This window comes from Phocoena sinus, chromosome 5, assembly GCF_008692025.1.
Source record: "Phocoena sinus isolate mPhoSin1 chromosome 5, mPhoSin1.pri, whole genome shotgun sequence".
In the NCBI taxonomy this organism is placed as follows: Eukaryota; Metazoa; Chordata; class Mammalia; order Artiodactyla; family Phocoenidae; genus Phocoena; species Phocoena sinus.
The window spans coordinates 33,606,146-33,630,844 of NC_045767.1; the positions used below are offsets into that span (position 1 = coordinate 33,606,146).

General features: G+C 36.5%; 1 protein-coding gene across 4 annotated transcripts in view; it reads left to right on the forward strand.

The window, feature by feature from the left end:
* Positions 1 to 24,699, forward strand: part of TBCK (TBC1 domain containing kinase) — a 251,136-nt gene that overhangs the window by 20,844 nt on the left and 205,593 nt on the right. The gene's annotated exons all lie outside the window — the stretch shown is intronic.

Sequence of the window (24,699 nt, forward strand, 5' to 3'; positions counted from 1 at the left end):
CTTACATTTGCAAGTGAAGGCAGGGTGAGTAGTGCAGGCAAGTTTCTTTAATAAAATGTAGTTTGTCATATGTTTTTAGGGTTATGATTTTGAAAATTTACCAGAGAACCATCAGCATTGCAGAGGTTATACATGAGACTTTGATGGGAAGCAGGCTATGTCTGCAGCTGTTCACTAGCTTGATGGAAAACATGATATGACTTACTCGGATGAGTAAGTTTTATTTGCCCCTATTAAACGATTGCCTACTCACTGAATTAGATATGCCAAGGAATTTTGAACACATGCTAGAATATGCTCCACAGATGGCTAATGAGCCACGGGTCATAGTCATCAGAAATAGGTAGTAGATACTCTTATTTTAGAATATAACCTGGTGGTAAAAGTTAAGGCTCTCATACATTTTTTGCCTTCAAGGGCCCTAGTTTCAAAATGCATTTGAAATTACCACAGTATAGTCAAGTAACTTAAAGATTTATATAACTGATGTATATTTTTCTTCCAATTTTACTTGTCTTGTTTAAAGACAGAAAATAATAGAAAAAAAAGATGGTCTTCACCAGGCATGGAATCTTGCAGCCATCTTTTGCTTTCTCCCTCTCTTGTATCGTTTATCCTATTTGCCAGTCAAGTATTGTTAATACCACCGCCGTGATATTTCTTTTGTCTCTGCTGTCCTCTACATTGTTTAATTCAGGCTTCATTAACAAAGAGCTTGACTTTTGCATTGCAGCATTCTCCTAACTGGTCTTCCTGCCTTTAGTCTTTCCGTACTCCAGTTACTCCTACTTTCTGCTGCTATATTAATATTGTTATAGATGAGTCCATTCCCTGCTCAAAAACATTTTGTGGTTCTCCATTTGTGTGTGTGTGTGTGTGTGTGTGTGTGTGTGTGTGTGAAGAAAATGCATTTTTATAGGCATAGGACCTGACTTTAAACTCTCTAAATTACTTCCAGAGTATCTAAATTGTTCAAGTATTTTCACTGTAGCCAATATATAGTTGAAGAAATTGAGTGCCAGAGAATTGAAATATACCTTGTTGAAGACCAAGCTGTCTTTTTGCCCAGGGTAGATAGCACAGTGTACATAACACTTCTTCAAGTAATTCACTTACCTCTGTCTGCCTCTATACCATACCACTGAACCAAAGCACAAATTGTATTTTTCTCCTCCAAATTCCTTTATTACATTGTATCTCTCTAGTTGTAAGGTACCTTTCCCTCCGAAATTATAATTGTTTTCCTTGCAATTATTTAATTAAGGAAGGTATGGTTTACTTTCCCTTAATTAACTATACATTTTTAACATGCATACAGCATTTTTTACTTTTTCTGTCTCCCGAAATTGTTAGCGTAAGAGTTTGCATATAGTTAATGTGTTATAAATTAACTGTTAAATGAACTAATTATGTTTTTAGTTTAGTCATGCAGTTTGAATTCTATTTCCCTATTATCTTCATTTTAATCATGTGTCATATTTCCCAAACAAATGAGTTTTGGTGAAAGTATATTGCAAATGTATCTTGGTAATTTGTTTATGATTTTCTTGGAAATATATTTATTTCTGAGATTTATTATTTTCTTTAAAAATGGAATGATTCGAGGAAACAAATTGTCGATTTCCTTTCTCATGACTCTGGGGAAGAATCCACTTCTAAGCTCATTCAGGTTGTTGGCAGAATCCAGTTCCTTGCAACTGTAGGAATGAGGTCCCTGTTTCCTTGATTACTATCAATGAGGGGCTGCTCTCAGCTCCTGAAAGCCATCTGCATTCCTTATCATGTGGCTTTCTCCATCTCCAAAGCCAGCAATGGATAATATCCCTTGTATCACATCTTGCTCTTGCCTGGAATCTCTCTTATTTCCTATCTCTAATCTCTAGATCCAGATTTCAAGGACTCATGTGATAAGGTCAGCTGCACCATAGAATATAACGTGATCATGAGGGTAAAATCCATCATATTCATAGTCTTGGGGATTATGCCAGGTGTACATCAGGGTACAGGGATTTGGGGAACCATCTTAGAATTCTGCCTACCTCAATTTGGTTAGTAAAGATTTGGGAAAATTTTATGGCAAGTGTCATATTTGGTGTTCTCTTTCGTATTAGTAAATCATTTTGGCTGAGATGGTGGGAACTGTGATGTGTCAGGGGTCACCAAGACCACTTCCAGTTTCAGTGATTCAATAGAAGCACTCACAGGACTCAGATGTTATTATACTCATGGTTACATTACACTCATTGCAGCAAAAGGATGCAAAGCAAAATCCAACAAAGAGAAAGCAATGGGGCACAATATGGCAGAAACCAGGCACAGGCTTTCCAGAGTTCTCTCCCAGGAGAGATGTAAAAGATGTCCTTAATTTCTGCACCACAAAAATTGTGACAACATGCACAAAGTATTGCCTATTAGAGAAGCTGGCCTGAGCCTAGGAGTGAGAATTTGTATTGGGGGTTGGTCACAAAGGTACATAATGCCTGTGTGACTGATTGCAGTTAATGATGCTCCAGACCATCCCACACACACACACAGAAGGAAGCAGGTGTTCAACATAAATCACATTGTTTGCACAAACTATCTGGACAAGCTAGAGTGATTCAAGCCTTCAAATGGGCAAAACACTTTTATCAGTTAGAGCATTCCAAGAGCATAATTCCCCAAAGCCCACTAAGGGCCAGACAGGAAAGTAGGCGCTTTGGGGAGAATGTGCAGGATTTGAAACTGATGAGAGATTCCTTTTTGAGGAGGTATCAAGGTAGATTTTATAGCTGCGCCAATAATTTATGAAATATGTGTGACTTTATATAGACTAATGGTTGCTGGTCTTGTTCAGTTAGGATTTGTGTAAAACCTTTTTTTTCATTCATCAGCAAAGTATTAGCTCTCCATTGTTGCTGTAACATATTGCCACAAGTTTAGCAGGTTAAAGCAACACAAATTTATTATCTCATAGTTCTATAAATCAAAAGCCTATTGGGCTTGGGTGGTTTCTCTGCTTCAGGTCTAACAAAGCCAAAATCAAGGTGTTGGTGGGGCTACATTTCCCCTGGAGGCTCCAGGGGAGAATCCATTTCTAGGCTTATTCCCGGTGTTAGTAGAATTTAATTCCACACAGTTGTAGGACTGAGATCCCTGTTTCCCTGCTGGCTGATGGCCAGGAGTTGTTCTTAGCTTCTAGAAGCCACCACCATTCCCTGGCTCATGACCCCATTTCTTCTCAAAGCTAGTAGCAGCAGGCCTAGTCCTTCTGATACTTTGAATCTCTGACTCTTCTGCTTTGCTCTTCTACTTTAGGGGTTCACATGACTACGGTGGCCCACCTGGATAATTTGGGGTACTCTCCCTACTTTAAGATCAGCTGATTAGCAACCTAATTCCATCTGCAAAGTCCCTGTACAGTAGTACCTAGACTAGTGATTGAATTAAAACCTAGGTGACAGGAATCTTGGGAGGATTCTGCCTACCACATTCTTTATACAGATAATTACCAAAGTTTTCCCTCCTCACTAATATCTAAATTTCATATTATTAATTATACCTCAATTTCTAAAAAGCTAAATGAGGGAATTCCCTGGTGGTCCAGTGGTTAGGACTCCGTGCTTTCACTGCTGTGAGCCTAGGTTTGATCCCTGGTTGGGGAGCTAAGATCCCACGAGCCATGCAGCATGGCCAAAAAAAAAGATAAATGATTAATTAACTAAGCAATAATCCTTTCAACAATTATAAGCATGTTTAACCTGTGGTTTTTTTTGTGTGTTTTTTTTTTTGCAGTACGCGGGCCTCTCACCGTTGCGGCCCCTCCTGCTGCGGAGCACAGGCTCCGGACACGCAGGCCCAGCGGCCATGGCTCACAGGCCCAGCCACTCTGCGGCACGCGGGATCCTCCCGGACCGGGGCACGATCCCGTGTCCCCTGCATCGGCAGGCGGACTCCCAACCACTGCACCACCAGGGAAGCCCCTAACCTCTATATTTTTGATGAAAGAAATTTTTCTGAGTCACTCGAGTTGCCAGTTATCTTCAGAAAAAAACAAATCAAACTTTAATAAAGTTTAAATTCAAACTTTATTATATGCTATTTTCCAGAATTATAGTCAAGAGTAAAGTAAACCCTTTGTTTATTAATATAAAATTCTTATTGTGGAGAGGGAACTACTTCAGTGTCCATGTACAAAAAGGATGGCCAGAAACCATGTAAATATGTTGGTATAGAATGCTGACCTGTTATTTTCCATTAGAGACACTTTTTTTAAGCCAAATACATCCTTAGTTGAAATTTTTAGTGAAGTAATAGATGCATGTTATTTTGATAGAAAGAGAGCGTGAGTGAGTGCACAAGAGTAAGGACTAGAGTGAGGAAGGAGACTAAATTTGGGATGGGGAATATTTGTAATAGAGATTATAAACTCATGTGAGTCCAGGCAAGTAATTTGAGTGAAGTGTACTGAACTGAAACTGGGTTAAACTGGAAAGTAGGTAACACATCAAAAAGATGCAGCTAATATTCAGCTCCAGCTCCTGTGTTGCCTTGTAAGAATGTGTCCCAGTGTTACTGTCTCTTTCAGATTTTCAAAAGAACTCAGAATCTGGATTCTTACGTGAAATCTCTGAATTTCTAAACATTTTCAAGTAGTTAAAAAGTTTTAAAAGACCATGATCCAAACAAAACAAAATAATGGGCCGAATTTGGCCAATGGGCAGCCAATTGGCAATATCTGATCTAAGAAGTTAAGTTGTTGCTAGAGGAAGATACTCTATGCTTTGTCTGATTTAAACAGATGGGGTAATTGTGAGAAGAAGTGAAGAGTACTGGGTTTTTTAACTTCTAAGAATCATTCACTTATTTAACACATTGGAGAGAAAAGGTGAAATATCTGCATTTTCTAATTTTACTAGTGAGGTGGGAATTAAAAGATTGTTTTTGTTTTAACAGCAGAATGATCTGAGAATGATAGGGCCCATCTGTGTTGGAAATTATTTTCACCTATGATAGCTTTCTACTTTAAGAAAAGCATGTGTGTAGCCTCAGTAGTCAACTATCACAGCATTTTTTTCATTTACTCATTGTTTTGCCTCCTATTAAACAAATTAATTCCTTCAGTGAGTGAGGACACTTTAGTAAACTAACTAAGGAGGTTTGTGTTAGGAGTTGCACTGACTTTAAGGGAACACCTTGTATTTTATTCTGTGGTATTGTCTATACGCATGAAAGGCAAAAGAAGGAGGAAATAGTAATGAAATTGAAATTAACCAGTACAGTTTCCTATTGGGAAATGTTTGAAAAGCAGAAACTTATGAGTTGATAAATTATAAGGTGTCAACATGTAAAAGAACACAAATAAGTTCTTGAAATCAGTCTGTAAGAGGCTCAGAGGGTTTTTTTATTGTTTTATTTTTGTCTTTTTTTTTAGCTATACTTTTTTTAAGTGCTTGTGGTGGCGATTACAATGTACATCCTTAATTTATCACAGTCTTCCATGATTAATATTATGCCAATTCATATATAATGTAGGAATCTTATAACAATATGCTTCTGTCAGTATTTACCATCCTCCCATCCTTTGGGTATTATTGTCATACATTTTACAATTTATATTTACTTTATATATATTATAAATCTGACCATACATTATTTTTTTGCTTTAAACAATTTCTTTAAAGACCTTGAGAAATTAGGAAAAAAAATTCTTTTGCATTTAACTACATATTTACCATTTCCTGAGCTCTTTATTCCTTTGTTTTGATCCAGGTTTCCATCTGGCCTCATTTTCCTTCAGCCTGAAAAACTTCCTTTAAAATTTCTTTTAGTGCAAGTCTGTTGTTGACAAATTCTTACAGATTTTGGTGATCTGCAAATGTCTTTATATTACCTAACTTATTTTTTTCTTGACTAATATTTAATTATAAAAATGTCAAACATAGCAAAATTGAAGGAATTATACAATATACCTTTATCCTACAATTAACATTTTTGCCAACTTTTGCTTTATCATATATCTGTCCCTCCCACTACCTGCTCATTAACTCATTCTATTATTTTGATGCATTTCAAAGTCAGTTGCACATATGAGTACACTTTATCCCTAAATCTTTCAGCATGTATATCATTAAGTATAATTTAATACGCATGCTTATGATTTCTTTTTAGGTAAAATTTATATTCAGTGAAGTACAGAAGCCTGTGTATCATTTAATGGGTTTTGAAAAATGTATATACATCTCTGTAGCCCAAATACACATTAAGATTAGGTCTCTACCATCATCCTAGAAATTTTCCTAATGCCTTTTCCCAGTAAATTTTTGCCATTCACCCCACCCACAACTCCTAGAGGCAACCACTTTTCTGATTTTTTCACCTAAGATTAGTTTTGCTAATTCTAGTACTTTATATAATTAGAATTATACAGTATATACCCTTTTCTGTAAAGATTCTTTCACTCACCCTCATGCTTCTGAGAGTCATCTATGTGGTTTCATATATTATAACTCATTCCTCTTTATTGTTGAGGTGTATTACATTTTTTGAATATGCCATGGTTTATTTAGCAGTTATCTGTTTATGAACTCCTGGGATATTTCCAGGTTTTTGACTATCATAACAAGTTGCTGTGAGCGTTCTCATAAGTCTTTATCTACTTATTTATTTATTTTTGGCTGCATTGGGTCTTCGTTGCTGTGTGCAGGCTCTCTCGAGTTGCAGAGAGTAGGGGCTACTCTTCGTTGCAGTGCATATGCTTCTCATTGCGGTGGTTTCTCTTGTTGCGGAGCACAGGCTCTAGGCACACAGGCTTCAGTAGCTGTGGCACGCAGGCTCAGTAGTTGTGGCTCGCATGCTCCAGAGCACAGGCTCAGTAGTTGTGGTGCACAGGCTTAGTTGCTCTGCAGCATGTGGGATCTTCCTGGGCCAGGGATTGAACCCGTGTTCCCTGCATTGGCAGGCGGATTCTTAACCACTGTGCCACCAGGGAAGTCCCTCGTAAGTCTTTCTGTGGGCAAATGTTTTCATATATCTGCGTATATATGTAGCAGTAGAAGTGATGGCTTATATATGTATAAGCGTATGTGTCTGTGTATGTATACGTATAAGTATATGATTAATACTATTAGAAACCACCAGACCTTTTTCCAAAATGTTGTACCTTTTACATTTCCTACCAACAATGTGTGAGAGCTCTAGTTCCTCCATATCCTTGCCAGCAGTTGATGTTTTCATTCTTTGAGTCGTAGTGAGTATAAAGTGGTATCTCACTGTAGATTTAATTTCCACTTCCATGATGACTAAAAATGTTAGGCACTTTCTGTGTACTAATTGGACATTCATATTGTGACATACATACCTGTTCAATTTGGGGGATCCCATTTTTAAGTGGGTTATTTGTCTTTTTATTATTGATTTATAGGCATTCTTTGTACATTCTCTATATTCTCCATATATAGACTTTGCTAGATATTTTTTGCAAGTATTTTCTACCAGTATGGCTTGTCTATTCTTAAGGTGTACCTTGATTAACAGAAGTTATTATTTAGAATGAAGTCTAGTGTACCAATTTTTCCTTTTTTGGTTATTGCTTTTTGAGAAAACTTTGCCTTCTCCCAAGTCATGAAGATATTCTCATATGTTTTCTTCTAGAAGCATTATAGTTTTAGATTTTATGGTGGATCTTTGATCTTTCTGAATTTAATATTTGTATATGGTGTTCAAGTTCAGTTTTTGCCATATGGATATCCAGTTGTTCCAGCTCTATTTGTTTAAAAGATATTTCTTTTCCCATAGGATTGCTTTAGTGTTTTTATTGAAAATTAAATGGCCATGTAATTGTAGGTCTGTTTGACCTTTATTTTGTTTCATTTATCTCTTTTTCTATCCTTATGCCTGTCTTAATTACTCTAACTTTATAGTAAATCTTGAAGTCAGGAAATATAAGGTTCCCAACTTTGTTCTTTTGTTTCAAGATTGCTTTAACTATCCTTGGTTTTTTGCATTTCCAGATAAATTTTATAATAACTTTCTCAATTTCTAAGAATGTCTGTTGGTATTCTGATTGGGATTGCATTGCATCTATGGACAAATTTGGGAACAACTAACATCTTAACAATATTGAGTCTTCCAATAAATGAACATGTTGTTTCTCTCCAAATTTTTTAAAAATTTATTTATTTAATTTATTTTTGGCTGTATTGGGTCTTCATTCCTGTGCGTGGGCTTTCTCTAGTTTTGGCAAGTGGGGGCTACTCTTTGTTGCAGTGTGCGGGCTTCTCACTGCGGTGGCTTCTCTTGTTGCAGAGCACAGCCTCTAGGCACGGGCTTCAGTAGTTGTGGCACGCAGGCTCAGTAGTTGTGGCTTGCAGAGCTCAGGCTCAGTAGTTGTGGTGTATGGGCTTAGTTGCTCCATGGCATATGGGATCTTCCTGGACCAGGGCTTGAACCTGTGTCCCCTGCATTGGCAGGGGGATTCTTAATCACTGTGCCACCAGGGAAGCCTTCTCTCCAGATTTTTAAGTCTTCCTTATCTCAGCAATGTTTGATAGTTTACAGTGTAGAGTTCTTGTTCTTTTGTTAAATTCATTCCTAAGTATCTTATGTTTTGATATGACTATAGATAAATTTGTTTTATTTTCCAGTTGTTTGTCGGCTAGTATGTAGAAATGCAAGCAGCATAGGCATGCAGTATATAAAAATACAAGCATGAACTAGGTCAACAAAAATAAACATAAGACCTATAGATTGTAAGAAGAAGGAAGAGGAGAAAGGATAAAAAGGGGAGGAAGAGTTGGAAACATATTTCTATTTAATGATGATATGGTTGTTTGTGTGGAAAATCCTAAGGAATCTAAAAAAGTACTCTTTGAGGGGCTTCCCTGGTGGCGCAGCGGTTGAGAGTCCGCCTGCCGATGCAGGGGACACGGGTTTGTGCCCCGGTCCGGGAGGATCCCACATGCCGCGGAGCGGCTGGGCCCATGAGCCATGGCCAATGAGCCTGCGCGTCCGGAGCCTGTGCTCCGCAACGGGAGAGGCCACAACAGTGAGGGGGCTGCGTACCGCAAAAAAAACAAAAACAAAAACTACTCTTTGAATTAATAAGTGAGTTTATAGTAAGGTCACAGGAAACAAGGCCAGTATAAAAATATCAGCAATAAGTTGTTAGAATATGTTGTTTACTTATCAGTAAATCGCCCAAACTGCTTAGCATCTAATTTTTTCTTAAGTGTGTTAGATTAAATCTTCCTCTTGGAAGATCAAGTAATCCAGTGAGGTAGAAAGCGATTATTTAATGTAGTCTTTGAATAATATTAAGGCCTAGAGCAAATTCACTAGCTCATAGTCCCTAGAACTTAGATATGAAACTATTTTAGGTAGACAGGGTGCCAGAAATCACCAAACTGGGCGCTTGTGCTACAGCAAAGGTGACTTGACAATTTCTGTCTAGTGGTCATCTGAGATGAGATAGTTGGAAAACTGAGATAGCCATTGTTTTTGATGATAATAAATACTTCTTTAATGTTTTAATAAAAGATATTTTTGACTGAATGGAGGGTGATCCTATCTCTGTGTGGATATGGGGTGCAGTCATAATTGCTAGCAGGGTCAGAGCTTTTCTCAGAGAGCAAGATTGGATCTGATCAATTTCTTGAACACATACTTGATTTTAGCCCCAGTGGACAGCAGAATAAAACATGGGAGAAATTGTCTTTGTTTGAAAACAGAATTGAGAGTGGAAGTTGTCCAATGTCCTTTTCTATCATAGAATAAGCCCCCATAAAATTTTAAAATTTGAGCAAGTCTGCAAGGGTAAGCTTGTCAAAATATAGCAAAACTAACCTCCAGATACCTAGAAGAGTTAACTTGTCCAAAGGCATTCTTTAAAATTATTCATCTGGATGGCACTATACTCTCCAAAACGATTTCAGTTTTGACATAATTAAAGGTTAGAAATTCTTTTAAGCAATAATTGGCCAAAATTTCTTGAAGCTATTTCTGGATGGAGGGTCACGTCATCAGTATGCAAAAGGACCTCTCTCTACAATGTCAGCAGGCAGACATCTAGTTCACCTAAAAGCTGTTCAAACTAAGGAGGGGAGGACTATCGCTGGCTCTTTGTATTTTTCTCTCAAAACAGATTTTTGCCCTGACAGAGTGGGCCATTTTTGCTTATTATAATCTTACAATAGTATTTCCTTATAGGCTTTTTGAGTAATGTTAAAAAGCCTTGAGATAATATTTATGTTGTATAGTTTGGCACATAAGCAAATATTGTCTGTGGTGTCAAAAGCAGATGACAGGGCTTCCCTGGTGGCACAGTGGTTCAGAGGCCGCCTGCCGATGCAGGGGACACGGGTTCGTGTCCCGGTCCGGGAAGATCCCACATGCCGCGGAGCGGCTAGGCCCGTGAGCCATGGCCGCTGAGCCTGCGCGTCCAGAGCCTGTGCTCCACAACGGGAGAGGCCACAACAGTGAGAGGCCCGCGTACCGCCAAAAAAAAAGCAGATGACATATCAAAAAAATCAATCAAAAGATTTACCAACAGAAACTGACTGACTTTAATAGATACTAATTAAGATGATGGTCAGTGGAAAGGTAGTTATAACTTTTCCTTTCCTCTTTTAAATGTTAGTCTTGAAAAATTATGTCAATAATTAATTGGCAAAAAATTTTAGGAGCTATCTAAATGAGCTTTCTCTACATTTTTTAATAGGATGTGTTACATATTACACCCTAACCCTTGGTATATAATGAGGGAATGATATATATGAGGTCTTAAATAAGTTAATGTTAGCACTTTTAAGAGCTTTGGGACATTCTTTAAGTGGAGCACTTTTAAATTTAAAACATTTAATCATATCATTCATAAACAAGAGGGATAGAGAAAAGGAAGGGACACAGTATTTTTATTGAGCACATACTATATTGTAGTTACTTTGCTTATACTTTGCATAGGTAACTTTAAGGTTATTACTCCTAGTTAGTGAGTGATCTAAGGTTTACAGAATATCAAATATCTACTAAAGTCACAGTGTAGCATAAATAGTGAACTGTGCCTCTGAAAGGCCTGTTCTCACTGTAGCCTTTCTTAGAGCAACAGTACTCCAGAATCTGCCTTTATGACAGGTCCTGTTCAAACAACACAGTCTTTTGAGAGAATGAGCTGCTTTAAATTTCCAAGTTCAATGAGTCCTATCCATTAATTATCAGACTATCTTGATGGCTCTGTGGGGACTTCTTTGTTTCCTGGCATTTTTATCCAACTAGAAACCAGAGAACCCAGTGCTTTCACTTTGTCAGACAAAGAAGCAAGCAAAACTTGTTTCTTTATGACAGAAATCTATTAGTATACGCATGGCAAAATGGTTTCTGTTGTAAGATAGTTGGGGTGGAGAAATGATCACTACAAAACAATATACATGGGGTTCATGAGTTCTTATTTTATTTTGGCTTCCTCAGCCACCTATTTCAATTATTTATGCAAATGCAAAGTTTAAATTAGAAATGATTTATTTATCCTAAATTATTCAGAACCTCAAAAGGGAAAGACTAGACAAAAATAATGATGATTATAGCAACAGCATAATTGCAGAATTTTGTGCAATACTTTGTGCTAAACATTGTCCTAAGCACTCTACAATGGTTATCTTATTTTTTTCTTATAGGAGCTCTATGATGTGGTTTATTAATGTTACTTCCATTTGATGTGTGAGGAAAGTTAAGCTCTTATGAGGGATCCAAGAAGTAAAGTAATTTTTCCCTGATCATACAACTAATGAGTTGTAAGAGTTCCAGGTTCTCTCCTAATGATGGCAAAATGATCATAACTCTAGCTTCATATCCTCTCAGTCTTCCAGAAGGGAGCAAGCCATTTTTATTGGATGCTGTGTAAAACCTAAGATTTTCAATCAGAACAATTATTATAGCCAGGAGAAAACAATTGACAAAGGCCCAAGTCATGTTTCCACTCCTAAAGGCAGGACAAGTGGGCTGAGGAGTACAGGAGAGAGGTGGAACCTGAAATGAAAATTGTAAGTTATCATTGGAAGAAAGGGACATGGATACCAGGAAGGAAAACAACAAATGTCTACTGCATTTTAAAGAATAAGTAACTGCTCTAAGCCTCAGTTACTATATCACTACCTGGAGCTTAAACTCTTTCTTTTGATTTCACCATCCATGCTGTTAAACACAGAAAAGCAGTATAGTTTAGTGGTTAAGGACATGGACTCTAAGACCAACCTAAAGGGTTTGAATCAGCTCATTTCCATGAGTGTCTCTGCTTCAATTTTTTTACCTTCTAGGATAGTGGGGAGAATTAATGAAGTAATAGATGTGAATTACTTATAACAGCACTTGATATGGTACAAGTTATCTGTTTCCTATTAGTAGCAGTAGTGGTAATAGTGTTGTTATTATAGCTACTCTAGTGTACTAAATGATTATTGGATATTATTATCAATAAGCATTGCCTGTGCAACAGTTATAGCCTTTCTATGATGACCAATTATGATTAATCTACTCAAGGATCATTCCATACTACTTCAAGTACATACATGTTTCAGATAGTGGGCTAGGTGCTAGTGTGTCTGAAGGTGAAAATATAAAGTCCCAGCCTTTAAAGAAATGCTAGCTAGTGAGTAGACAGAGCTGTAACAAACAATTATAAAATTGCATTTTTGGGGGGGATGTACTCACAAGAGGTATATGCAAGTTATCTTGGTAGACAGAGTACCTCACAGCCAGGAGAATCCAGAAAAGTTTTACTAAGAAAATAATGCTTGTGTTGAATCTTAAAGTTTGGATAAGTATCATCTAAGTGGACCAACTAGAAGGGCAGAGAAAATAGCAAGTGCAAAAAGACATTGGTATGCAAGCATATGACTAAAGTAGAGGCAGAGGGTCTGTGGGAAGAGAAATGGAGGAAATGAACTTGGAGAGCTAAGTACTAAAAACATCCATCAGAAAAGCAGTGAAAGGTGCTCTCCCTATTTTCCTTTCTAAAAACAGTTTTGGAGGGTAGGAGAGGGCACTCTTGTTTAAGATGATGTCTTAATATGTGCTATTTTGGACAGTGACTTAAGATGAAAAAGTGGTGGTCATATGAAGAGTGAGAGATTTCCTATTTATGAGCTCCTCACACATTACCTAGAAGAAAGATTCTGATTTTTCTCTGCTCTAGTCATCTCAATAAATGAAAGTGTTAGCTCTCTGCTACAAGCAGTCTGGTCATTGCATTTGACCTGTGCATGCTGTTAGTATCTAATTGTACTTTCTCTGTTAATATGTTAGTTTATTCACTAGCTAGACATTTTGTCAGCTGTCAATGTTGTTTGTCTTGGTGATAGGCCATAAAACATCATTTGTTTTTTACACCATTTACCTCAGTTTCAAAGGTAGATAAGTACTTCAAAATCATCATGATAATGATGGAACATCCCCAGTTCTACCGCATACGTATTAGACTAACCCCAGATCGTAATTTTCATGTTTGATAGTCTTCCTTATTCGTTTTTCCCCACAAATTTTTATTTGTTCTCCCATAATGACAGTTTTAAGAATGTGATACTCCTCAAAAATCTGGGACTTCCGTATCGTTCTTTATTTTCTTGTGAATTTTATGTTAAATGTGTCTACAGCTTTTCTGGTAAAATACTATACTGTGTTTAGCTGTTAAAAGTCTGAAAGAGAAAATGTCCTTCAGCATATGAATAGATAAACGTTGTGGCATATCCATTCAGTGAAATACAAAGAAATGAACTGGTAATACAGGCAACAACATGGATAAATCTTAAGAACGTCATTCTGAAAAAAAAAAAGCTAGACATAAAATAGTGCTGTATCATTCCATTTATTTGAAACTCTTGAAAAGACATATTTAATCTATAGTGATAGAAAGCAGTTCAGTGTTTGCTTGGAGCCAGGGGTAGGATATGGGATTGGCTGGGAAGGAATAAGAGAACTTTTTTGAGATGATGGAAATGTTCTGTTTCTTGATTGAGGCAGTACAGTTGTCAAAAACTCTTCTGATGGTATATTTAAAATGAGTATATTTCATTGTACATAATTTGTATCTAAATAAAGATCATTTAAAGAAAGAATTACTCTGTTATAATCATGTCATGATGGAGATAAACTAGTTACCTTGATGTCATGTGTATCTTTATAGCCAACTATACTTGTTTCTATGGCTGCTGCTACAAATTGCCACAAATTGAGCGGCTTAAAACAACAGAAATTTATTATCTCACAGCTCTGAAGATCAGAAGTCAGAAGTCAAGGTGTTGGTAGGGCCTACTCCCTTTGGAGGTTCCTGGGAAGAATCCTTCCTTGACTCTTCTAGCTTCTGGTGTCAGTATTCCTTTGCTTCCTTTTGGCTTGTGGCCGCATCACTCCAATATTTGCCTCCGTCTTTACATCTCCTTCTCCTCTGTGTGTCTCTCTCTTATAAGGGCACTTGACATTGGATTTGTTCCCAACTGGATAGTCCATGATGATCTCCTCATATGCAAAGACCCTTTTCCCAAATAAGGTAACATTCACAGTTTCCAGTGATTAGGATGTAGACATATTTTGGGGGAGGGGGCACCATTTAGGCTACATCAACTAACATTATTCATTAACATAATACTTTTCTGTGACTTGGTAAAAAATAACTGTCCTCCAATTTTTAAACAGCATTCTGGGGTAATTATGGGATTCTATGGGTAAAAGCTTTTTTCACTCTCTCTTCTAAAAGCATGCTGAAATGAGTCTGATCTTTCTTGCATCATAGTGTTAAGACCTGTGACTCTAGTTGAAGGTTAGGAAAAATAGACAAAATGGATTCATTCAGGTGATCTGACTTAGGAAAAAGGAGCTATGTAGTTAAACAAAGCTCCTAGAGTTCTACATTAGGTTGAGAACAAAGCCCTGGCTATTAAATTGTTACCTTCGCTTGTTCTACCTTCTCTATGGATCATAGGAACCTTAGTTTTGGATTCTTTGATCAAAATATGATTACTGTATCACCTCAACTTCTGATAAATAGAATAGGAAATTTTCATCGGTCATATTTCTTATAATTTTCTTGACACAGACCAACACAGCATTGAACTGAACATTTCAGTTTGATAAATTTTGTTTGCAGCAGATGTTATATTAAGCAAATGCATAAAATTCAGGCCCTCTCGTGTTCACAGTTGTCATGGATTGCCTAAAAAATGTGAACTGTTACACTTAAAGAATGTAAATTGGCCTCAAGTAAAAATTCTGAGCAGTAATAGTAATATGTTCATTCTTTGTTCACACAGTAATATGTAAATAAATTTAAGTTTAATTAAAAAAAACTTAGGAATGAACTAGGGTACAGATTCAACCAAATATGAACCATCATAGGTTCTGTCTTAGAGAAAAGTTATAGCTTTATGTCATCCCAAATGCTGCCAAGACTTGGCAAGTGGAACTTATTACCCAGTGCATTTGTACTGCCAGTGTCAGTAACTCTGGTGGAAAAAACAAAATGGTTTTGGAGTTTTCTGTGCCAGGATAGTAAAGCTGCTTGGGAGAAGAAAACATTGATGAGGCAGAAATATACCCAGCTCACCCTGGGATCCTCCAATTCTGCTTATCAAGTGGTGATTTTATTCTCACAGAGAAATTAGAAAATCATCCTTCAGATTTTGTTGTGTCATGGAAATAATTGAAGAGCACAGTTTACAATCTTTGTTAATTTATGGAAATATATATACAGATGTGTTGTAACAAAATGGTATTATATTGTTCATTATAAAGACCCTAGTTTTTTTTGAGGGGGACTTGGACTTTTTGTTTCATTTTGCTTTTAAGATGATCAGCGTTCTACGTAGGGCCAATAATAGCTTATTGATCTCCGTTTAGCCCCTGTTTGGTGTTACATTTCCCACTTTATAAAACTGCAAACTGAGGCAGGATAAAGTTGGAACACTTTCCAAGCATAGCAAATCAGTGACAGAGTTTCCTGGCTTTATGTCTGAACCTCAAACCACTAGACTATGCTTTCCATATGTATTTTGATCTTATCAAATTAATTTTCTTCTGAGAAAGGAAAGGTATCTAGTATTCAAGTTGGAAAGTTAATTTCCCAATTTATTGTATCCCATTGAGAATTAGTCACATTCCAGACTTAGAGCTTTCAACTGGTTTTTTTGGAGTGTGAATTAAATTATAAATTATGCCCAGTCTCACAACTTATGGACAGATAGACTGTTTGGTGTTTTTTTTAGACCTATTACAAAATAATCTTTCGGTAAGCAGTTAATCAATGCAACTTCCTTTTCAAAACATCTGAATCTGAAGCAAATTAATTTTTTAAAATAAATTTATTTTTATTTATTTTTGGCTGCATTGGGTCTTTGTTGCTGTGCACGGGCTTTCTCTAGTCGCGGTGAGCAGGGGATACTCTTCGCTGCGGTGCTTGGGCTTCTCATTGGGGTGGCTTCTCTTGTTGCGGAGCATGGGCTCTAGGCATGCAGGCTTCATAAGTTGTGGCACATGGCCTCAGTAGTTGTGGCTTGCGGGCTCTAGAGCTCAGGCCCAGTAGTTGTGGCACATGGGCTTAATTGCTCCGTGGCATGTGGGATCTTCCTGGACCAGGGCTCAAACCCGTGTCCCCTGCATTGGCAGGTGGATTCTTAACCACTGTGCCACCAAGGAAGTCCCTGAAGCAAATTAATTTTTAAATTTAGTATGGGTGGATATCCTTTTAGGCTCAAACACGTGTGCCAGTAGCGAAATGAATTATTTCCTTTTTCAATTCCAAAATCTTTCTTGTTTTCTTTTTCCTTTAGAAGAAAATTGCTCTGTTAAGTGTTGTGATATTTTTTAAAAAGTGTCAAAATTCAGTAAGTGATAAGAGGCAAATTAAGAGCATCAAAGACATTAACTCATCACTGTAAATACCCCTCTCCAAATTCTGAAATTATAAACCAGTGAATCATTAAAAGTTCTACACTAGTTTATTTCTTTTGCCTTGAAATTATAGGACAGTTTAGGTTAAAGATAACACAGGGTTATACAATTGTTTTATCTGAACATTAATCACTAGTATTTTATTTTTCCTTTCCATTTCTTAGATCACACAGTAGCTAATTATATTTCATCTGTGTTTCCTCGTTTCTTAACATTTTACCTCAGGCTAATACCAAGTAAAGAAAGTTTTAGACCAAAAGGAAAATTTCTGTGGGAATGATCAGGTTTTATAAGGTGAAAGAACATCTTGAACTCATAGAATCCAGAAATGTGTTTCCTCCTTTGGTTTGCTGACTGTATGGGTATTTTGGCTTATGGAATGGCCCTTAAATATCATGGGATTATGGGTCTGAGGAAATAGCATGTGTGGCTTTAGTTACCACCTATCTATGAATGACTTCCAAAGCTGTATCCGCAATCCTGACCTCACATTCTCTTTCTTGGCCTCTATTTCTTGCAATCTGAATAACATCTCTTCTTGGAAACTTTGCAGATACTGAAAAGAGCTGATGGTTTGAGGCTGATAGGAATTTCTCCTCATTTTATTTTTCAACATTTTTATTGGGGTATATTTAATATACAAGAAAACTGCAAGTATTTAATATATACATTTGGTGAGTTTGGACATAAGCAAGGTACCCATGAAACCATCACCACAATCAAGGTACATAATAGACATATCCATCACCTCCAAAAGTTTCCTTGAGTCCTATTTATTTGTGTGTGATCTCACTTAAGGTGAGATCTACCCTCTTAACAAATTTTTAAGAGTTCAATACAGTATTGTTAACTGTAGGCACAATGTTGTACAACAGGTCTCTAGAACTTAATGATCTTGCATAACTGAAACTTTAAACCAATTGAACAGCTCCCATTTTCTTGTCTCCCTAGCTCCTGGTAACTGCTGTTCTTCTCTGCTCCCATATGTTTGACTATTTTAGATACCTCATATAAGTGGAATCATGCAGTATTTGTCCTTCTGGCTTATTTCACTTAGCATAATGTCCTCCAGGTCACAAATGGCAGGATTTTCTTTCTTTCTTTCTTTCTTTTTTTTTTTTTTTTTTTTTTTGCGGTACGTGGGCCTCTCACTGCTGTGGCCTCTCCCGTTGCAGAGCACAGGCTCCGGACGCGCAGGCTCAGCGGCCATGGCTCACGGGCCCAGCTGCTCCACGGAATGTGGGATCTTCCCGGACCGGGGCACAAACCCGTGTCCCCTGCATCGGCAGGCAGACTCTCAACCACTGCACCACCAGGGAAGCCCCTTTCTTTTTTTAAGACTGAATAATATTCTATTGTATGTATATACCACATTTTCTTTAACCATCTATTGAGGGACATTTGGGTTGTATAAGAGAATCTTTATGGTATGTTTTAAATCTGACAGAATTAGTCCCCCTCACTGATTTTTTTCCCCAGTGTTTTCTTATATATTTTTGTATATTTATTATTCTTAACCATACACACACAAAAAGGGGCACAAGGAAACTTTTGAAGGTGATGGATATGTCTGTTACCTTGATTGTGGTGATGGTTTCATGAGCGTATGCATATGTCCAAACCCATCAAATATGTTAAATATGTGCAGTTTTTTGTATATCAATTATACTTCAATAAACCTGTTTTTAAAAAATAATAAAAACTCTGAAATACATAAAAGTAGACTTGAACAAATAGAAGCACATCCTTTTTTTTGGATAGAATAACTCAAATTCGTAAAGATGTTAAGCCTCCCCTAATATATGCAGATTTAATGTGAACTCAACTCAAATACCAAATGCTAACAAGTATTTTTTTTCTGAGCTAGAAAAATTGTAGGAATCTATCTTAACAACTTAGTCTGATTCGCAGTTTTAGCCAGATATTAACAAGATTATCATATTACCCACCATACAGTGGCTCATTATTCTTTCAGTAAATAAAAGACTAGAAGGAGAGGTGTATTTTCAGCAAACTAGTACTTTCTTTTTTGGATAGCCATTGTGTGAACTTAAGCAATTTATGTTTTCTTGACTTACTGAAGAATTATACACTCTCTTATGAATGAAGTTAACACCATTGATCTAGTCTAATGTAGTCTAGTCTAATACACTTTTTTTGAGCTGTTATTTCCTTAGCGGTGATGAACTTAATCTTGTTATCTCCACCCTCTTGCACCATCATGGATGTGGTTGTATACATTTATTGAACAACTATTATTTGATACCCATTTATTGAGCACCTACCTTATAGGCACTATGGTAGCCATAGGGATCCAAGTTGAATAAGCTTCAAGGTATTCAAGCTACCACTGCCTCAAGGTACAGTGAGAGAGACAAACCTATACAGAAATTATTACCATAGAATTAATAAACCTTGCAACTATGTACTGTCAGAAAATAGAGACGTACAATTCTACCAGGGGTAGAGCCATTTGATGAGAAGCCATTAAGGATCCTGGCAAAAAAAAAAAAAAAAAAAAAAAAATATATATATATATATATTTATATATATATAAATGACAGAATAGATCTAGAATAAAGAAGGATGTCAAAAAAACAAAAGGACTGGTTGAGATAACAGGGGTCTCAAGGTCTTTAATGAGTTTAGAGAGCAGGTCCTCAGGAATAGGGAACAGAGAAGTATAGGAGATTGTAGTTGAAAATCAAGATGTTTTGAGTAAGTAGCAGTTGAGCAATGTCTCATGACAAACTGTCTGTATTTCAGGAGATTGGCTGGAGTTTGATGAAAATCTGTGGCTATGAACCTGGGAAGCTAACTAATCCTTATAGATATTAAACCCATGATCTTGGCCTCAGTATGTTTTAACCAACTAAGCTAAACAGCTGCAGATAATTTACAGATGATTGAATCAGAAGCACACTGTATAAATTTCCTTTGAAATACATCTGGAAAGGGATAAATAAAACATACTTGGTATTGTACTAAATTAATAGATTTGAAATTCATTAAGCCATATTTAATATCCAAATACAGCCAAGTTGAGTCATGCCTAGAAATTATCGACATTTGTTCTTGGTGGTGGTGGTGGTAGTCGTGTTTTTTTCTCTTTTAGTTATTAATCTTATTACTTTCCAAGATTTATGATTTTTGTGGGTCTGCTTTGTTCTCACCAATGTAATAAATAAATTTTCATGTTCTCTTTTACTCTCAAGACAGAGAAAAAAGATTATCATCTCCTAACTTAATTATTGAATTATAATTGTATCAAAATTCTATTGAATTCAACTGTATTAAAATTGTCAGTTTATAAATCTGTGTTCTTTTTTTTTCAAAATTCAAGAATTTTTTAATAACCCAAATGCTTTTCTCAAAAATAAAATATATGTTAACTCACTAGAGAAGAAACACAAATATGAGCTTAGGAATGTATAAATTACGGAATCCAAAGTGACTATTAATACCAGATAATCACAGTGTTTTATACCAAAAAAAAGTGTCAAATACAGTTACCCAAATGAATTAAATGCTACAAATTGTTGCAAATGGGTATATATGTATATTTTTAACATCTTTATTGGAGTATAATTGCTTTACAATGGTGTGTTAGTTTCTGCTTTACAACAAAATGAATCAGTTATATATATACATACGTTCCCATATCTCTTCCCTCTACAACTATGCTGTAGGCTTTTTAATTGTGGAGATCAATTTTTCTTCCATGGAGCCTAAAAATGCAGAGGCCTAAAAACATAGTACCAAGCAGTTAAAAACAAAAAAGTATACAAAATTCCACAAATACTGATTTCTTTTTCCCGTTATAGAAAATAGCATTAGCTTTTTCTTCTCCTTTACACCTATATTTTACCTTTTGGGAGGTCTGAGATCTTCTGCCAGAGTTCAGTAGGTGTTCTGTAGGAGTTGTTCCACGTGTAGATGTATTTCTGATGTATCTGTGTGGAGGAAGGTGATGTCCGCGTCTTACTCTTCCGCCATCTTCCCCCTCTCCTATACCTATATTTTAAAATAAATTTAAAAATGAAATCCCAAGAGCACAAATGGGCAGAAAAGCAAATCTGATTTCCTGTCTGATTTAAACTGAAGAATACTGAGTTCATTAACTGTAATTCATATATAATCTCAAGTAATAGCTAAGAAGATGTGTCATGAGCTTAGCTTTATACGTTCATATTTTTAAAAATTTTTTCAATGTAAATGCTCATCAGCTCAATAATAGCATGAATGTGCTTTTTGACATGCAAGTGTTTTCCAATTATATCTTAAAATCAGCTAACAAAAGCAGGTCGAGAAAGTAGAAGATGCAGTCTTCTGTTTTCAGCTGTTTCAGAACTGGTTTAATGAAAAAGTCACTTTAAAGATTTGGTTTTAATTTCACGAGAAAGACATCTGTATTGAAATAGTGTGCAGCTGAGGTCCTCTAGTGTCGCAGTTGAATATGGCATCAACTTTTAAGATTTTGTGAAGTGTGTGTGTGTGTGTGTGTGTGTGTGTGTGTGTGTGTGAGAGAGAGAGAGAGAGAGAGCGCGAGAAAAAGAGAGAGAGAGTGAGAGAGAGTGTGAGAGAGACAGAGACAGAGACAGAAACAGAAACAGAGATACAGAGAGAAGAACAAGGACAAGAGAGATTACTACCTTAAAGTTGACTCAGCAAATGACCTCAGAAAACTAGGTTCTTATGTTTTATTTGTTAATCAATCTCAATGAAAGGTTTTCTTTGTTTTTAAGAGGGGAGGGGTTTGCATTCTTTCATGTGCACATAGTTTTCAATGTAATTGTAGTTGTTTTAAAGTTTGGAATCTTTTCCTTTACATAGTTGGTCTATTTTTTTGCAGATGTTAATGAAAACTATTAATTCTTAATTGTTCTCATCTCATTTGCTTAATACTGGCTGTTGTGACACTTTAATATGGGAGAAACTATTTGATAAAGTAGAATAGTTTATAGATCAGTTTAATAAGAATTCTTTATAAATAGTAACTTTTGTTTTTTTTTTATATATACTTCATGGGGAATATCAACTTATTGCTTTATTTTAAAATATGGCTGACAGTCAGGAAGTACCAGATATATGAGGGAAGAAGTAGTTTGAGAGAGTCAAGGGAGGAAAAAAAAATTAAAAAAACTTACCCCAGAGGAAATGAAGATAACATACTTTTCCCCCCCCTAAATTAAAAGAATTCTAATAACTATCCTCAGAGAGACTCAAAAGAATAATGTATCCATAGCCAAAGAACAGGATGTATTGAAAAGGAACAACTGGAGACCAGAAGAGAGATTTTGGAAATTAAATAATAGGCCATGCTCATAGGAATATAAGTCTAAGCATAAAGTATAAAAGAATCCTGAAAGCTTCCACAGAGGAATAGCATGGTATCTACATGCTATGAAAAATTTTCTCATGACTATATTCTAGCTAAATAAAAAGGAAACACAAAAAGAATCATATGAGGTATAAAAATGATAGTAGCTGATGATAACATTCATGAATAGAGTTATAATTATAAAATTATAGTATCCATTACATCCTGATGACTGAGATATTTTCTCTGGAGAGCTAGGGGTTAAGTGGCTTAGGTTTTTATTTCTTTCTCTGCTTAGTTCCATGGTAAATTTTTACTATACGTAGTGCAGCAGTGTACCAAAACACTTCCCATCTGTCTCAGAGTAAAAGCCAAGGCCTAAATGGCCTCACATGATCTAGCCCTCTGACTTGCTACCTCTCTGCCCTCATCTCCTCCCAGTTTCACCTTTTGCTCATTCTACTGCATACACAGTAGCTTCATTGTGTTTTTTGGTGGTTTTTTTAAAATTTGTTTTTCTTTTTTGAACTGCTGTGTATTCTTCCAGTTAAGACTTGCTTACTGTGCCCTCTGCCTGAATTACACATTTCCCAGGGAGCTGCATGTCTTTTTCATTTCCTTTAGATTTCGGCACAAATGTCACCTCAGTGAAGCCTTCCTTGATCACACTGTATATATAAAATAGCAACCCACATTCTCTCTTCTCGTCTCTTTTTCTCCTTAGCACTTAATCGCTATATATCATGTTATATATTTACTTGTTTATCTGTTTAGCCTTCAAGAAAGGAGCAAAGGCATCTTTTATCTGTCTTATAAAATTTGATAATGTAAAATAATACAAACAGTAAAAAAAAAAAAAGAGACTTCCTTGGTGGCACAGTAGTTAAGAATCCACCTGCCAATGCAGGGGACACGGGTTCCAGCCCTGGTCCAGGAAGATGCCACATGCCGCAGAGCAACGAAGCCCATGCACCACAACTACTGAGCCTGTGCTCTAGAGCCCATGAGCCACAACTACTGAGCCTGCATGCCACAACTACTGAAGCCCGTGCGCCTAGAGCCTGTGCTCTGCAACAAGAGAAGCCACCGCAATGAGAAGCCTGCACACTGCAACGAAGAGTAGCCCCCACTCACCGCAACTAGAGAAAGCCCGTGCACAGCAACGAAGACCCAACACAGCCAAAAATAAGTAAATAAACTAATTAATTTAAAAAATCAGGAGTTAGAAAAGGGAAATGGAGAAGTATGTTAATTATATCGTCTTGCATAGTGAAGAGTTAATTATAATTATGTAAAAGTCTAACCACCAGAAGAGTTGAAAACACAAACTGCTAGAGATGGTTACTTCTGGAAAGTCAGACTAGGATGAGAAGAGAGAGAGATTTTAACTTTTCATCTCTTGTTCTTTCTTATGGTTTTAATTTAGAGGAGGGAGTCATAGTGAAATTATTCTTTTTTTAAATTGTATTTGGCCTTTTTATGTCAAGTTTATTGCGATTAATTTACATACCTTACAATTTACCCTTTTTAGTGTGCAGTTAAATCAGTTTGACCAACTCAGTCCTATAACCATCATCAAAATTAGAAATAGAACAATTCCATCATGTAAAATTTTCTCATACTCCTTTGTATCAACCCATTCCCTCCACCCAAGCCCATGACAATCAGTGATCTTTTAACTTAACACTTTTTATTTAATGTGGGTTCCTTGTAACCTGAATATAATCAAGTCAGAATTGGTGAGTTTGGAGCAGTTACATATAATGTAATGGTTGATATATCTGAATTAAAATCTGTTAATTGGGCTTCCCTGGTGGCACAGTGGTTGAGAGTCCGCCTGCCGATGCAGGGGACGCGGGTTCATGCCCCGGTCCGGGACGATCCCACATGGCGCGGAGTGGCTGGGCCCGTGAGCCATGGCTGCTGAGCCTGCACGTCCGGAACCTGTGCTCCGCAGTAGGAGAGGTCACAACAGTGAGAGGCCCGTGTACTGCAAAAAAAAAAAAGAAAAAAAAATCTGTTAATTGTTTTCTAATTGTTCCATCTGTTCTTTGTTCTTTTTTCCTTTTATTTGCCCTGCTTTTAGGTTGACTTTTTTTTTATAATTTCATTGTATCTCTATTATTAGCTTGTTGTTTATACCTTTTAAAAAATTAATTTAGTTGTTACCCTCATATTTATTTAGTTTTTTAAAGTCTGCTTTAAAGTGTAAAAAAAAAGGGGGGGGAAGAAAAGAGATCTGTACCCAAATGTTAATATTAGTGGTTTGGGGATTGGGTTTGAATTATTCTCCCCTACTTTTCTGTATATTCTTCCCAACTTCCTGTATGAATGATGTTTTATTTAAAAAAAAAAAAAAAAGGAGAGAGAGAGGGAGAGGAAGAGAGAGAGCAAGACAAAGAAACTGGGCATCCCTGTGGAAGTTGGCTTAAGAGAGAATAGGATAAGAAAGAAATGTTTGATAAATT